Source organism: Oncorhynchus masou, chromosome 29, assembly GCF_036934945.1.
Source record: "Oncorhynchus masou masou isolate Uvic2021 chromosome 29, UVic_Omas_1.1, whole genome shotgun sequence".
Lineage (NCBI taxonomy): Eukaryota > Metazoa > Chordata > Actinopteri > Salmoniformes > Salmonidae > Oncorhynchus > Oncorhynchus masou.
Window position 1 is genome coordinate 72,575,962 of NC_088240.1, and position 14,547 is coordinate 72,590,508.

A 14,547-nucleotide genomic window follows, 5' to 3' on the forward strand; every position below is an offset into this window, starting at 1 on the left:
ATATAGTGGAGGGTCTACATCAGAAGGTAACGGGTATAGGAGGAAGGTATATAGTGGAGGGTCTACACCAGAAGGTAACGGTATCTGTAGGAGGAAGGTATATAGTGGAGGTTCTACACCAGAAGGTAATGGTTGTAGGAGGAAGGTATATAGTGGAGGGTCAACACCAGAAGTGAATGGTTATAGGAGGAAGGTATATAGTGGAGGGTCTACATCAGAAGGTAACGGTTATAGGAGGAAGGTATATAGTAGAGGGTCTACACCAGAAGGTAATGGGTATCTGCAGGAGGAAGGTATATAGTGGAGGGTCTACACCAGAAGTTAATGGTTATAGGAGGAAGATACATAGTGGAGGGTCTACACCAGAAGATAATGGGTATTGGAGGAAGGTATAAAGTGGAGGGTCTACACCAGAAGGTAATGTGTATCTATAGGAGGAAGGTATATAGTGGAGGGTCTACACCAGAAGGTAATGGTTGTAGGAGGAAGGTATATAGTAGAAGGTCTACACCAGAAGGTAATGGGTATCTGCAGGAGGAAGGTATATAGTGGAGGGTCTACACCAGAAGTTAATGGTTATATGAGGAAGATATATAGTGGAGGGTCTACTTCAGAAGGTAATGGGTATCTGTAGGAGGAAGGTATATAGTGGAGGGTCTACACCAGAAGTTAATGGTTATAGGAGAAAGATACATAGTGGAGGGTCTACACCAGAAGTTAATGGGTATTGGAGGAAGGTATATAGTGGAGGGTCTACACCAGAAGTTAATGGTAATAGGAGGAAGGTATATAGTGGAGGATTTACATCAGAAGGTAATGGGTATAGGAGGAAGGTATATAGTGGAGGGTCTACACCAGAAGGTAATGGGTATCTGCAGGAGGAAGGTATATAGTGGAGGGTCTACACCAGAAGTTAATGGTAATAGGAGGAAGGTATAAAGTGGAGGGTCAACACCAGAAGTGAATGGTTATAGGAGGAAGGTATATAGTGGAGGGTCTACACCAGAACGTAATGGTTATCTGTAGGAGGAAGGTATATAGTGGAGGGTCTACACCAGAAGGTAATGGGTATAGAATGAAGGTATATAGTGGAGGGTCAACACCAGAAGTTAATGGTTATAGGAGGAAGATGATATAGTGGAGGGTCTACACCAGAAGGTAATGGTTATAGGAGGAAGATATATAGTGGAGGTTCTACACCAGAAGGTAATGGGTATCTGTAGGAGGAAGGCATATAGTGGAGGGTCTACATCAGAAGGTAATGGTTATAGGAGGAAGGTATATAGTGGAGGGTCTACATTAGAAGGTAATGGGTTTCTGTAGGAGGAAGGTATATAGTGGAGGGTCTACACCAGAAGTTAATGGTTATAGGAGGAAGATATATAGTGGAGGTTCTACACCAGAAGGTAATGGGTATCTGTAGGAGGAAGGCATATAGTGGAGGGTCTACATCAGAAGGTAATGGGTATCTGTAGGAGGAAGGTATATAGTGGAGGGTCTACACCAGAAGTGAATGGTTATAGGAGGAAGGTATATAGTGGAGGGTCTACACCAGAAGGTAATGGGTATCTGTAGGATGAAGGTATATAGTGGAGGGTCTACATCAGAAGGTAATGGGTATCTGTAGATGGAAGGTATATAGTGGAGGGTCTACACCAGAAGGTAATGGTTATAGGAGGAAGGTATATAGTAGAGAGTCTACACCAGAAGGTAATGTATCTATAGGAGGGAGGAATATAGTGGAGGGTCTACACCAGAAGGTAATCGTTGTAGGAGGAAGGTATATAGTGGAGGGTCAACACCAGAAGTTAATGGTTACATCAGGAAGATATATAGTGGAGGGTCTACACCAGAAGTTAATGAGTGTAGGAAGAAGGTATATCGTGGAGGGTTTACACCAGAAGGTAATGGGTATCTGTAGGAGGAAGGTATATAGTGAAGGGTCTACAACAGAAGTGAATGGTTATAGGAGGAAGGTATATAGTGGACACACCAGAAGGTAATGGGTATCTGTAGGAGGAAGGTATATAGTGGAGGGTCTACACCAGAAGTTAATGGTTATAGGAGCAAGATATATAGTGGAGGGTCTACACCAGAAGTTAATGGGTATAGGAGGAAGGTATATAGTGGAGGGTCTACACCAGAAGTTAATGGTTATAGGAGGAAGGTATATAGTGGAGGGTCTACACCAGAAGGTACTGTTTATCTGTAGGAGGAAGGTATATAGTGGAGGGTCTACACCAGAAGGTAATGGGTATAGGAGGAAGTTATATAGTGGAGGGTCTACACCAGAAGTGAATTGTTATAGGAGGAAGGTATATAGTGGAGGGTCTACACCAGAAGGTAATGGTTATAGGAGGAAGGTATATAGTAGAGAGTCTACACAAGAAGGTAATGTGTATCTATAGGAGGGAGGAATATAGTGGAGGGTCTACACCAGAAGGTAATGGTTGTAGGAGGAAGGTATATAGTGGAGGGTCTACACCAGAAGTTAATGGGTATAGGAGAAAGGTAAATAGTGGAGGGTCTACACCAGAAGTTAATGAGTGTAGGAAGAAGGTATATCGTGGAGGGTTTACACCAGAAGGTAATGGGTATCTGTAGGAGGAAGGTATATAGTGAAGGGTCTACACCAGAAGGTAATGGGTATCTGTAGGAGGAAGATATATAGTGGAGGTTCTACACCAGAAGGTAATGTGTATCTATAGGAGGAAGGTATATAGTGGAGGGTCTACACCAGAAGTTAATGGTAATAGGAGGAAGGTATATAGGGGAGGGTGTACATCAGAAGGTAATGGGTATCTGTAGGAGGAAGGTATATAGTGGAGGGTCTACATCAGGAGGTAATGGGTATCTGTAGGAGGAAGGTATATAGTGGAGGGTCTACATCAAAAGGTAATGGGTATCTGTAGGTGGAAGGTATATAGTGGAGGGTCTACACCAGAAGGTAATGGTTATAGGAGGAAGATATATAGTAGAGAGTCTACACCAGAAGTTAATGGGTATCTGTAGGAGGAAGGTATTTAGTGGAGGGTCTCCACCAGAAGTTAATGGGTGTAGGAGGAAGGTATAAAGTGGAGGGTCTACACCAGAAGGTAATGTGTATCTATAGGAGGAAGGTATATAGTGGAGGGTCTACACCAGAAAGTAATGGTTGTAGGAGGAAGGTATATAGTGGAGGGTCAACACCAGAAGTGAATTGTTATAGGAGGAAGGTATATAGTGGAGGGTCTACACCAGAAGGTAATGGTTATAGGAGGAAGGTATATAGTAGAGGGTCTACACCAGAAGGTAATGGGTATCTGTAGGAGGAAGATATATAGTTGAGGTTCTACACCAGAAGGTAATGGGTATCTGTAGGAGAAAGGTATATAGTGAAGGGTCTACACCAGAAGTTAATGGTTATATGAGGAAGATATATAGTGAAGGGTCTACACCAGAAGTTAATGGGTATAGGAGGAAGGTATATAGTGGAGGGTCTACACCAGAAGTTAATGAGTGTAGGAAGAAGGTATATCGTGGAGGGTTTACACCAGAAGGTAATGGGTATCTGTAGGAGGAAGGTATATAGTGAAGGGTCTACAACAGAAGAGAATGGTTATAGAGGAAGGTATATAGTGGAGGGTCTACACCAGAAGGTAATGGGTATAGGAGGAAGGTATATAGTGGAGGGTCTACACAAGAAGTTAATGTAATAGGAGGAAGGTCTATAGTGGAGGGTGTACATCAGAAGGTAATGGGTATCTGTAGGAGGAAGGTATATAGTGGAGGGTCTATATGAGAAGGTAATGGGTATCTGTAGGAGGAAGGTGAGTGGAGGGTCTACATCAAAAGGTAATGGGTATCTGTAGGTGGAAGGTATATAGTGGAGGGTCTACACCAGAAGGTAATGGTTATAGGAGGAAGATATATAGTAGAGAGTCTACACCAGAAGTTAATGGGTATCTGTAGGAGGAAGGTATATAGTGGAGGGTCTCCACCAGAAGTTAATGGGTGTAGGAGGAAGGTATAAAGTGGAGGGTCTACACCAGAAGGTAATGTGTATCTATAGGAGGAAGGTATATAGTGGAGGGTCAACACCAGAAGTGAATTGTTATAGGAGGAAGGTATATAGTGGAGGGTCTACACCAGAAGGTAATGGTTATAGGAGGAAGGTATATAGTAGAGGGTCTACACCAGAAGGTAATGGTATCTGTAGGAGGAAGATATATAGTAGAGGTTCGACACCAGAAGGTAATGGGTATCTGTAGGAGGAATATATAGTGAAGGGTCTACACCAGAAGTTAATGGTTATATGAGGAAGATATATAGTGGAGGGTCTACACCAGATGTTAATGGGTATAGGAGGAAGGTATATAGTGGAGGGTCTACACCAGAAGTTAATGAGTGTAGGAAGAAGGTATATCGTGGAGGGTTTACACCAGAAGGTAATGGGTATCTGTAGGAGGAAGGTATATAGTGAAGGGTCTACAACAGAAGTGAATGGTTATAGGAGGAAGGTATATAGTGGAGGGTCTACACCCAGAAGGTAATGGGTATCTGTAGGAGGAAGGTATATAGTGGAGGGTCTACACCAGAAGGTAATGGGTATAGGAGGAAGTTATATAGTGGAGGGTCTACACCAGAAGGTAATGGTTATAGGAGGAAGGTACATAGTGGAGTGTCTACACCAGAAGTTAATGGTAATAGGAGGAAGGTATATAGTGGAGGGTCTACATCAGAAGGTAATGGGTATAGGAGGAAGGTATAGTGGAGGGTCTACACCAGAAGGTAACGGTATCTGTAGGAGGAAGGTATATAGTGGAGGGTCTACACCAGAAGGTAATGGGTATAGGAGGAAGGTATATAGTGGAGGGTCTACACAAGAAGTTAATGGTAATAGGGAGGAAGGTCTATAGTGGAGGGTGTACATCAGAAGGTAATGGGTATCTGTAGGAGGAAGGTATATAGTGGAGGGTCTGCATGAGAAGGTAATGGGTATCCGTAGGAGGAAGGTATATAGTGGAGGGTCTACATCAAAAGGTAATGGGTATCTGTAGGTGGAAGGTATATAGTGGAGGGTCTACACCAGAAGGTAATGGTTATAGGAGGAAGATATATAGTAGAAGGTCTACACCAGAAGTTAATGGGTATCTGTAGGAGGAAGGTATATAGTGGAGGGTCTCCACCAGAAGTTAATGGGTGTAGGAGGAAGGTATAAAGTGGATACACCAGAAGGTAATGTGTATCTATAGGAGGAAGGTATATAGTGGAGGGTCAACACCAGAAGTGAATTGTTATAGGTTCATGGTCTATAGTGGAGGGTCTACACCAGAAGGTAATGGTTATAGGAGGAAGGTATATAGTAGAGGGTCTACACCAGAAGGTAATGGTATCTGTAGGAGGAAGATATATAGTAGAGGTTCGACACCAGAAGGTAATGGGTATCTGTAGGAGGAAGGTATATAGTGAAGGGTCTACACCAGAAGTTAATGGTTATATGAGGAACCTTAAGTGGAGGGTCTACACCAGAAGTTAATGGGTCTAGGTACAGGTATAGTGGAGGGTCTACACCAGAAGTTAATGAGTGTAGGAAGAAGGTATATAGTGGAGGGTTTACACCAGAAGGTAATGGGTATCTGTAGGAGGAAGGTATATAGTGAAGGGTCTACAACAGAAGTGAATGGTTATAGGAGGAAGGTATATAGTGGAGGGTCTACACCAGAAGGTAATGGGTATCTGTAGGAGGAAGGTATATAGTGGAGGGTCTACACCAGAAGGTAATGGGTATGGAGGAAGTTATATAGTGGAGGGTCTACACCAGAAGGTAATGGTTATAGGAGGAAGGTACATAGTGGAGTGTCTACACCAGAAGTTAATGGTAATAGGAGGAAGGTATATAGTGGAGGGTCTACATCAGAAGGTAATGGGTATAGGAGGAAGGTATATAGTGGAGGGTCTACACCAGAAGGTAACTTATCTGTAGGAGGAAGGTAATATGGAGGGTCTACACCAGAAGGTAATGGTTGTAGGAGGAAGGTATATAGTGGAGGGTCAACATCAGAAGTGAATGGTTATAGGAGGAAGGTATATAGTGGAGGGTCTACATCAGAAGGTAATGGTTATAGGAGGAAGGTATATAGTAGAGGGTCTACACCAGAAGGTAATGGGTATCTGCAGGAGGAAGGTATGTAGTGGAGGGTCTACACCAGAAGTTAATGGTTATAGGAGGAAGATACATAGTGGAGGGTCTACACCAGAAGATAATGGGTAGAGGAGGAAGGTATATAGTGGAGGGTCTACACCAGAAGGTAATGGTATCTATAGGAGGAAGGTATATAGTGGAGGGTCTACACCAGAAGGTAATGGTTATAGGAGGAAGGTATATAGTAGAAGGTCTACACCAGAAGGTAATGGGTTGCAGGAGGAAGGTATATAGTGGAGGGTCTACACCAGAAGTTAATGGTTATATGAGGAAGATATATAGTGGAGGGTCTACTTCAGAAGGTAATGGGTATCTGTAGGAGGAAGGTATATAGTGGAGGGTCTACACCAGAAGTTAATGGTTATAGGAGAAAGATACATAGTGGAGGGTCTACACCAGAAGTTATGGGTATTGGAGGAAGGTATATAGTGGAGGGTCTACACCAGAAGTTAATGGGTATAGGAGGAAGGTATATAGTGGAGGATTTACATCAGAAGGTAAGGGGTATAGGAGGAAGGTATATAGTGGAGGGTCTACACCAGAAGGTAATGGGTATCTGTAGGAGGAAGGTATATAGTGGAGGGTCTACACCAGAAGTTAATGGTAATAGGAGGAAGGTATAAAGTGGAGGGTCAACACCAGAAGTGAATGGTTATAGGAGGAAGGTATATAGTGGAGGGTCTACACCAGAAGGTAATGGGTATAGAATGAAGGTATATAGTGGAGGGTCAACACCAGAAGTTAATGGTTATAGGAGGAAGATATATAGTGGAGGGTCTACACCAGAAGGTAATGGGTTTTGTAGGAGGAAGGTATATAGTGGAGAGTCTCCACCAGAAGTTAATGGTTATAGGAGGAAGATATATAGTGGAGGTTCTACACCAGAAGTTAATGGGTATCTGTAGGAGGAAGGCATATAGTGGAGGGTCTAAATCAGAAGGTAATGGGTATCTGTAGGAGGAAGGTATATAGTGGAGGGTCTACACCAGAAGTGAATGGTTATAGGAGGAAGGTATATAGTGGAGGGTCTACACCAGAAGGTAATGGGTATCTGTAGGAGGAAGGTATATAGTGGAGGGTCTACACCAGAAGGTAATGGGTATTGGAGGACGTTATATGGTGGAGGGTCTACACCAGAAGGTAATGGTTATAGGAGGAAGGTATATAGTGGAATGTCTACACCAGAAGTTAATGGTAATAGGAGGAAGGTATATAGTGGAGGGTCTACATCAGAAGGTAATGGGTATAGGAGGAAGGTATATAGTGGAGGGTCTACACCAGAAGGTAATGGGTATCTGTAGGAGGAAGGTATATAGTGGAGGGTCAACACCAGAAGTGAATGGTAATAGGAGGAAGGTATATAGTGGAGGGTCTACATCAGAAGGTAATGGGTATAGGAGGAAGGTATATAGTGGAGGGTCTACACCAGAAGGTAATGGGTATCTGTATGAGGAAGGTATATAGTGGAGGGTCAACACCAGAAGTGAATGGTTATAGGAGGAAGGTATATAGTGGAGGGTCTACACCAGAAGATAATGGTTATAGGAGGAAGGTATATAGTAGAGGGTCTACACCAGAAGGTAATGGGTATCGTAGGAGGAAGGTATATAGTGGAGGGTCTACACCAGAAGTTAATGGTTATAGGAGGAAGATATATAGTGGAGGGTCTACACCAGAAGTTAATGGGTATAGGAGGAAGGTATATAGTGGAGGGTCTACACCAGAAGGTAATGGGTATCTGTAGGAGGAAAGTATATAGTGGAGGGTCTACACCAGAAGTTAATGGTTATAGGAGGAAGATATATAGTGGAGGGTCTACACCAGAAGTTAATGGGTATAGGAGGAAGGTATATAGTGGAGTGTCTACACCAGAAGTTAATGGGTGTAGGAGGAAGGTATTTCGTGGAGGGTCTACACCAGAAGGTAATGGGTATCTGTAGGAGGAAGGTATATACTGAAGGGTCTACACCAGAAGTGAATGGTTATAGGAGGAAGGTATATAGTGGAGGGTCTACACCAGAAGGTAATGGGTATCTGTAGGAGGAAGGTATATAGTGGAGGGTCTACACCAGAAGGTAATGGGTATAGGAGGAAGTTATATGGTGGAGGGTCTACACCAAAGGTAATGGTTATAGGAGGAAGGTATATAGTGGAATGTCTACACCAGAAGTTAATGGTAATAGGAGGAAGGTATATAGTGGAGAGTCTACACCAGAAGTTAATGGTTATAGGAGGAAGCATAGTGGAGGGTCTACACCAGAAGTTAATGGGTATTGGAGGAAGGTATAAAGTGGAGGGTCTACACCAGAAGGTAATGTGTATCTATAGGAGGAAGGTATATAGTGTAGGGTCTACACCAGAAGGTAATGGTTGTAGGAGGAAGGTATATAGTGGAGGGTCAACACCAGAAGTGAATTGTTATAGGAGGAAGGTATATAGTGGAGGGTCTACACCAGAAGGTAATGGTTATAGGAGGAAGGTATATAGTAGAGGGTCTACACCAGAAGGTAATGGGTATCTGTAGGAGGAAGATATATAGTGGAGGTTCTACACCAGAAGGTAATGGGTATCTGTAGGAGGAAGGTATATAGTGAAGGGTCTACATTAGAAGTTAATGGTTATATGAGGAAGATATATAGTGGAGGGTCTACACCAGAAGGTAATGGTTATAGGAGGAAGGTATATAGTAGAGGGTCTACACCAGAAGGTAATGGGTATCTGTAGGAGGAAGATATATAGTGGAGGTTCTACACCAGAAGGTAATGGGTATCTGTAGGAGGAAGGTATATAGTGGAGGGTCTACACCAGAAGTTAATGAGTGTAGGAAGAAGGTATATCGTGGAGGGTTTACACCAGAAGGTAATGGGTATCTGTAGGAGGAAGGTATATAGTGAAGGGTCTACAACAGAAGTGAATGGTTATAGAGGAAGGTATATAGTGGAGGGTCTACACCAGAAGGTAATATAGGAGGAAGTTATATAGTGGAGGGTCTACACCAGAAGGTAATGGTTATAGGAGGAAGGTATATAGTGGAGTGTCTACACCAGAAGTTAATGGTAATAGGAGGAAGGTATATAGTGGAGGGTCTACATCAGAAGGTAATGGGTATAGGAGGAAGGAATATAGTGGAGGGTCTACACCAGAAGATAATGGTATCTGTAGGAGGAAGGTATATAGGAGGGTCTACACCAGATGGTAATGGTTGTAGGAGGAAGGTATATAGTGGAGGGTCTACACCAGAAGGTAATGGTTGTAGGAGGAAGGTATATAGTAGAGGGTCTACACCAGAAGGTAATGGGTATCTGCAGGAGGAAGGTATATAGTGGAGGGTCTACACAAGAAGTTAATGGTTATATGAGGAAGATATATAGTGGAGGGTCTACTTCAGAAGGTAATGGGTATCTGTAGGAGGAAGGTATATAGTGGAGGGTCTACACATTTACATACATTTACATTTAAGTCATTTAGCAGACGCTCTTATCCAGAGCGACTTACACCAGAAGTTAATGGTTATAGGAGGAAGATACATAGTGGAGGGTCTACACCAGAAGTTAATGGGTATTGAGGAAGGTATATAGTGGAGGGTCTACACCAGAAGTTAATGGTAATAGGAGGAAGGTATATAGTGGAGGGTCTACATCAGAAGGTAATGGGTATAGGAGGAAGGTATATAGTGGAGGGTCTACAGCAGAAGGTAATGGTTATCTGTAGGAGGAAGGTATTTAGTGGAGGGTCTACACCAGAAGTTAATGGTTATAGGATGAAGGTATATAGTGGAGGGTCTACACCAGAAGTTAATGGTAATAGGAAGAAGGTATATAGTGGAGGGTCTACACCAGAAGGTAATGGGTATCTGTAGGAGGAAGGTATATAGTGGAGGGTCTACACCAGAAGGTAATGGGAATAGGAGGAAGTTATATAGTGGAGGGTCTACACCAGAAGGTAATGGTTATAGAATGAAGGTATATAGTGGAGGGTCAACACCAGAAGGTAATGGTTATAGGAGGAAGGTATATAGTGGAGGGTCAACACCAGACGTTAATGGTTATAGGAGGAAGGTATATAGTGGAGGGTCTACACCAGAAGGTAATGGGTATCTGTAGGAGGAAGGTATATAGTGGAGGGTCTACACCAGTTAATGGTTATAGGAGGAAGGTACATAGTGGAGGGTCTACACCAGAAGTTGATGGGTGTAGGAGGAAGGTATATAGTGGAGGGTCTACAGCAGAAGGTAATGGTTATAGGAGGAAGGTATATAGTGGAGGGTCTACATCAGAAGTTAATGGTTATAGGAGGAAGGTACATAGTGGAGGGTCTACAACAGAAAGTAATGGTTGTAGGAGGAATGTATAGAAGTGGAGGGTCTACATCAGAAGGTAATGGTTATAGGAGTAAGGTATATAGTGGAGGGTCTACACCAGAAGGTAATGGTTATAGGAGGAAGGTATATAGTGGAGGGTCTACACCAGAAGTTAATGGTTATATGAGGAAGATATATAGTGGAGGGTCTACTTCAGAAGGTAATGGGTATCTGTAGGAGGAAGGTATATAGTGGAGGGTCTACACATTTACATACATTTACATTTAAGTCATTTAGCAGACGCTCTTATCCAGAGCGACTTACACCAGAAGTTAATGGTTATAGGAGGAAGATACATAGTGGAGGGTCTACACCAGAAGTTAATGGGTATTGGAGGAAGGTATATAGTGGAGGGTCTACACCAGAAGTTAATGGTAATAGGAGGAAGGTATATAGTGGAGGGTCTATCAGAAGGTAATGGGTATAGGAGGAAGGTATATAGTGGAGGGTCTACACCAGAAGGTAATGGTTATCTGTAGGAGGAAGGTATTTAGTGGAGGGTCTACACCAGAAGTTAATGGTTATAGGATGAAGGTATATAGTGGAGGGTCTACACCAGAAGTTAATGGTAATAGGAAGAAGGTATATAGTGGAGGGTCTACACCAGAAGGTAATGGGTATCTGTAGGAGGAAGGTATATAGTGGAGGGTCTACACCAGAAGGTAATGGGAATAGGAGGAAGTTATATAGTGGAGGGTCTACACCAGAAGGTAATGGTTATAGAATGAAGGTATAGTGGAGGGTCAACACCAGAAGGTAATGGTTATAGGAGGAAGGTATATAGTGGAGGGTCAACACCAGACGTTAATGGTTATAGGAGGAAGGTATATAGTGGAGGGTCTACACCAGAAGGTAATGGGTATCTGTAGGAGGAAGGTATATAGTGGAGGGTCTACACCAGAAGTTAATGGTTATAGGAGGAAGGTACATAGTGGAGGGTCTAAGCACCAGAAGTTGATGGGTGTAGGAGGAAGGTATATAGTGGAGGGTCTACAGCAGAAGGTAATGGTTATAGGAGGAAGGTATATAGTGGAGGGTCTACATCAGAAGTTAATGGTTATAGGAGGAAGGTACATAGTGGAGGGTCTACAACAGAAAGTAATGGTTGTAGGAGGAATGTATATAGTGGAGGGTCTACATCAGAAGGTAATGGTTATAGGAGTAAGGGTGGAGGGTCTACACCAGAAGGTAATGGTTATAGGAGGAAGGTATATAGTGGAGGGTCTACACCAGAAGGTAATGGTTATAGGAGGAAGGTATATAGTGTAGGGTCTACACCAGAAGGTAATGGGTATCTATAGGAGGAAGGTATATAGTGGAGAGTCTACACCAGAAGTTAATGGTTATAGGAGGAATGTATATAGTGGTGGGTCTACACCAGAAGGTAATGGTTATAGGAGGAAGGTATATAGTGGAGGGTCTACACCAGAAGGTAATGGTTATAGGAGGAAGGTACATAGTGGAGGGTCTCCACCAGAAGTTGATGGTGTAGGAGGAGGGTATATAGTGGTGGTCTACAGCAGATGGTAATGGGTATCTGTAGGAGGAAGGTATATAGTGGAGGGTCTACACCAGAAGTGAATGGTTATAGGAAGAAGGTATATAGTGGAGGGTCTACACCAGAAGGTAATGGGTATAGGAGGAAGGTATATATTGGAGGGTCTACATCAGAAGGTAATGGTTATAGGAGGAAGGTATATAGTGGAGGGTGTAGACCAGAAGCTAATGGGTATCTGTAGGAGGAAGGTATATAGAGGAGGAATGTATATAGTAGAATACACCAGAAGGTAATGGTTAGAGGAGGAAGGTATATAGTGGAGGGTCTACACCAGTAGGTAATAGGTATCTGTAGGAGGAATGCATATAGTGGAGGGTCTAAACCAGAAGGTAATGGTTATAGGAGGTAGGTATATAGTAGAGGGTCTACACCAGAAGGTAATGGTTAGAGGGGGAAGGTATATAGTGGAGGGTCTACAACAGAAAGTAATGGTTGTAGGAGGAATGTATATAGTGGAGGGTCTACATCAGAAGGTAATGGTTATAGGAGTAAGGTATATAGTGGAGGGTCTACACCAGAAGGTAATAGTTATAGGAGGAAGGTATATAGTGGAGGGTCTACACCAGAAGGTAATGGTTATAGGAGGAAGGTATATAGTGGAGGGTAAAACATCAGAAGGAAATGGTTATAGGAGGAAGGTATATAGTGGAGGGTCTATACCAGAAGGTAATTGTTATAGGAGGGAGGTATATAGTGGAGGGTTTACACCAGAAGGTAATGGTCATAGGAGGAAGGTATATAATGGAGGGTCTACACTAGAAGGTAATGGTTATAGGAGGAAGGTATATAGTGGAGGGTCTACACCAGAAGTTGATGGGTGTAGGAGGAAGGTATATAGTGGAGGGTCTACACCAGAAGGTAATGGTTTTAGGAGGAAGGTATATAGTGGAGGGTCTACAACCAGAAGTTAATGGTTATAGGAGGAAGGTATATAGTGGAGGGTCTACACCAGAAGGTAATGGTTATAGGAGGAAGGTATATAGTGGAGGGTCTACACCAGAAGGTAATGGGTATCTGTAGGAGGAAGGTATATAGTGGAGGGTCTACACCAGAAGTTAATGGTTATAGGAGGAAGGTACATAGTGGAGGGTCTACACCAGAAGTTGATGAGTGTAGGAGGAAGGTATATAGTGGAGGGTCTACAGCAGAAGGTAATGGGTATCTGTAGGAGGAAGGTATATAGTGGAGGGTCTACACCAGAAGTGAATGGTTTAAAGAAGAAGGCATATAGTGGAGGGTTTACACCAGAAGGTAATGGTTATAGGAGGAAGGTATATAGTAGAGGGTCTACACCAGAAGGTAATGGTTAGAGGGGGAAGGTATATAGTGGAGGGTCTACAACAGAAAGTAATGGTTGTAGGAGGAATGTATATAGTGGAGGGTCTACATCAGAAGGTAATGGTTATAGGAGTAAGGTATATAGTGGAGGGTCTACACCAGAAGGTAATAGTTATAGGAGGAAGGTATATAGTGGAGGGTCTACACCAGAAGGTAATGGTTATAGGAGGAAGGTATATAGTGGAGGGTAAAACATCGGAAGGAAATGGTTATAGGAGGAAGGTATATATTGGAGGGTCTACATCAGAAGGTAATGGTTATAGGAGGAAGGTATATAGTGGAGGGTGTAGACCAGAAGCTAATGGGTATCTGTAGGAGGAAGGTATATAGAGGAGGAATGTATATAGTAGAAGGTCTACACCAGAAGGTAATGGTTAGAGGAGGAAGGTATATAGTGGAGGGTCTACACCAGTAGGTAATAGGTATCTGTAGGAGGAATGCATATAGTGGAGGGTCTAAACCAGAAGGTAATGGTTATAGGAGGTAGGCATATAGTAGAGGGTCTACACCAGAAGGTAATGGTTAGAGGGGGAAGGTATATAGTGGAGGGTCTACAACAGAAAGTAATGGTTGTAGGAGGAATGTATATAGTGGAGGGTCTACATCAGAAGGTAATGGTTATAGAGTAAGGTATATAGTGGAGGGTAAAACATCGGAAGGAAATGGTTATAGGAGGAAGGTATATAGTGGAGGGTCTATACCAGAAGGTAATTGTTATAGGAGGGAGGTATATAGTGGAGGGTTTACACCAGAAGGTAATGGTCATAGGAGGAAGGTATATAATGGAGGGTCTACACTAGAAGGTAATGGTTATAGGAGGAAGGTATATAGTGGAGGGTCTACACCAGAAGTTGATGGGTGTAGAGGAAGGTATATAGTGGAGGGTCTACACCAGAAGGTAATGGTTATAGGAGGAAGGTATATAGTGGAGGGTCTACACCAGAAGTTAATGGTTATAGGAGGAAGGTATATAGTGGAGGGTCTACACCAGAAGGTAATGGTTATAGGAGGAAGGTATATAGTGGAGGGTCTACACCAGAAGGTAATGGGTATCTGTAGGAGGAAGGTATATAGTGGAGGGTCTACACCAGAAGTTAATGGTTATAG

General features: G+C 42.9%; 1 protein-coding gene across 1 annotated transcript in view; it reads right to left on the reverse strand.

Annotated features, from left to right (window-relative positions):
- Positions 1 to 14,547, reverse strand: part of LOC135519729 (E3 ubiquitin-protein ligase TRIM39-like) — a 37,017-nt gene that overhangs the window by 19,954 nt on the left and 2,516 nt on the right. The window lies entirely within an intron of this gene.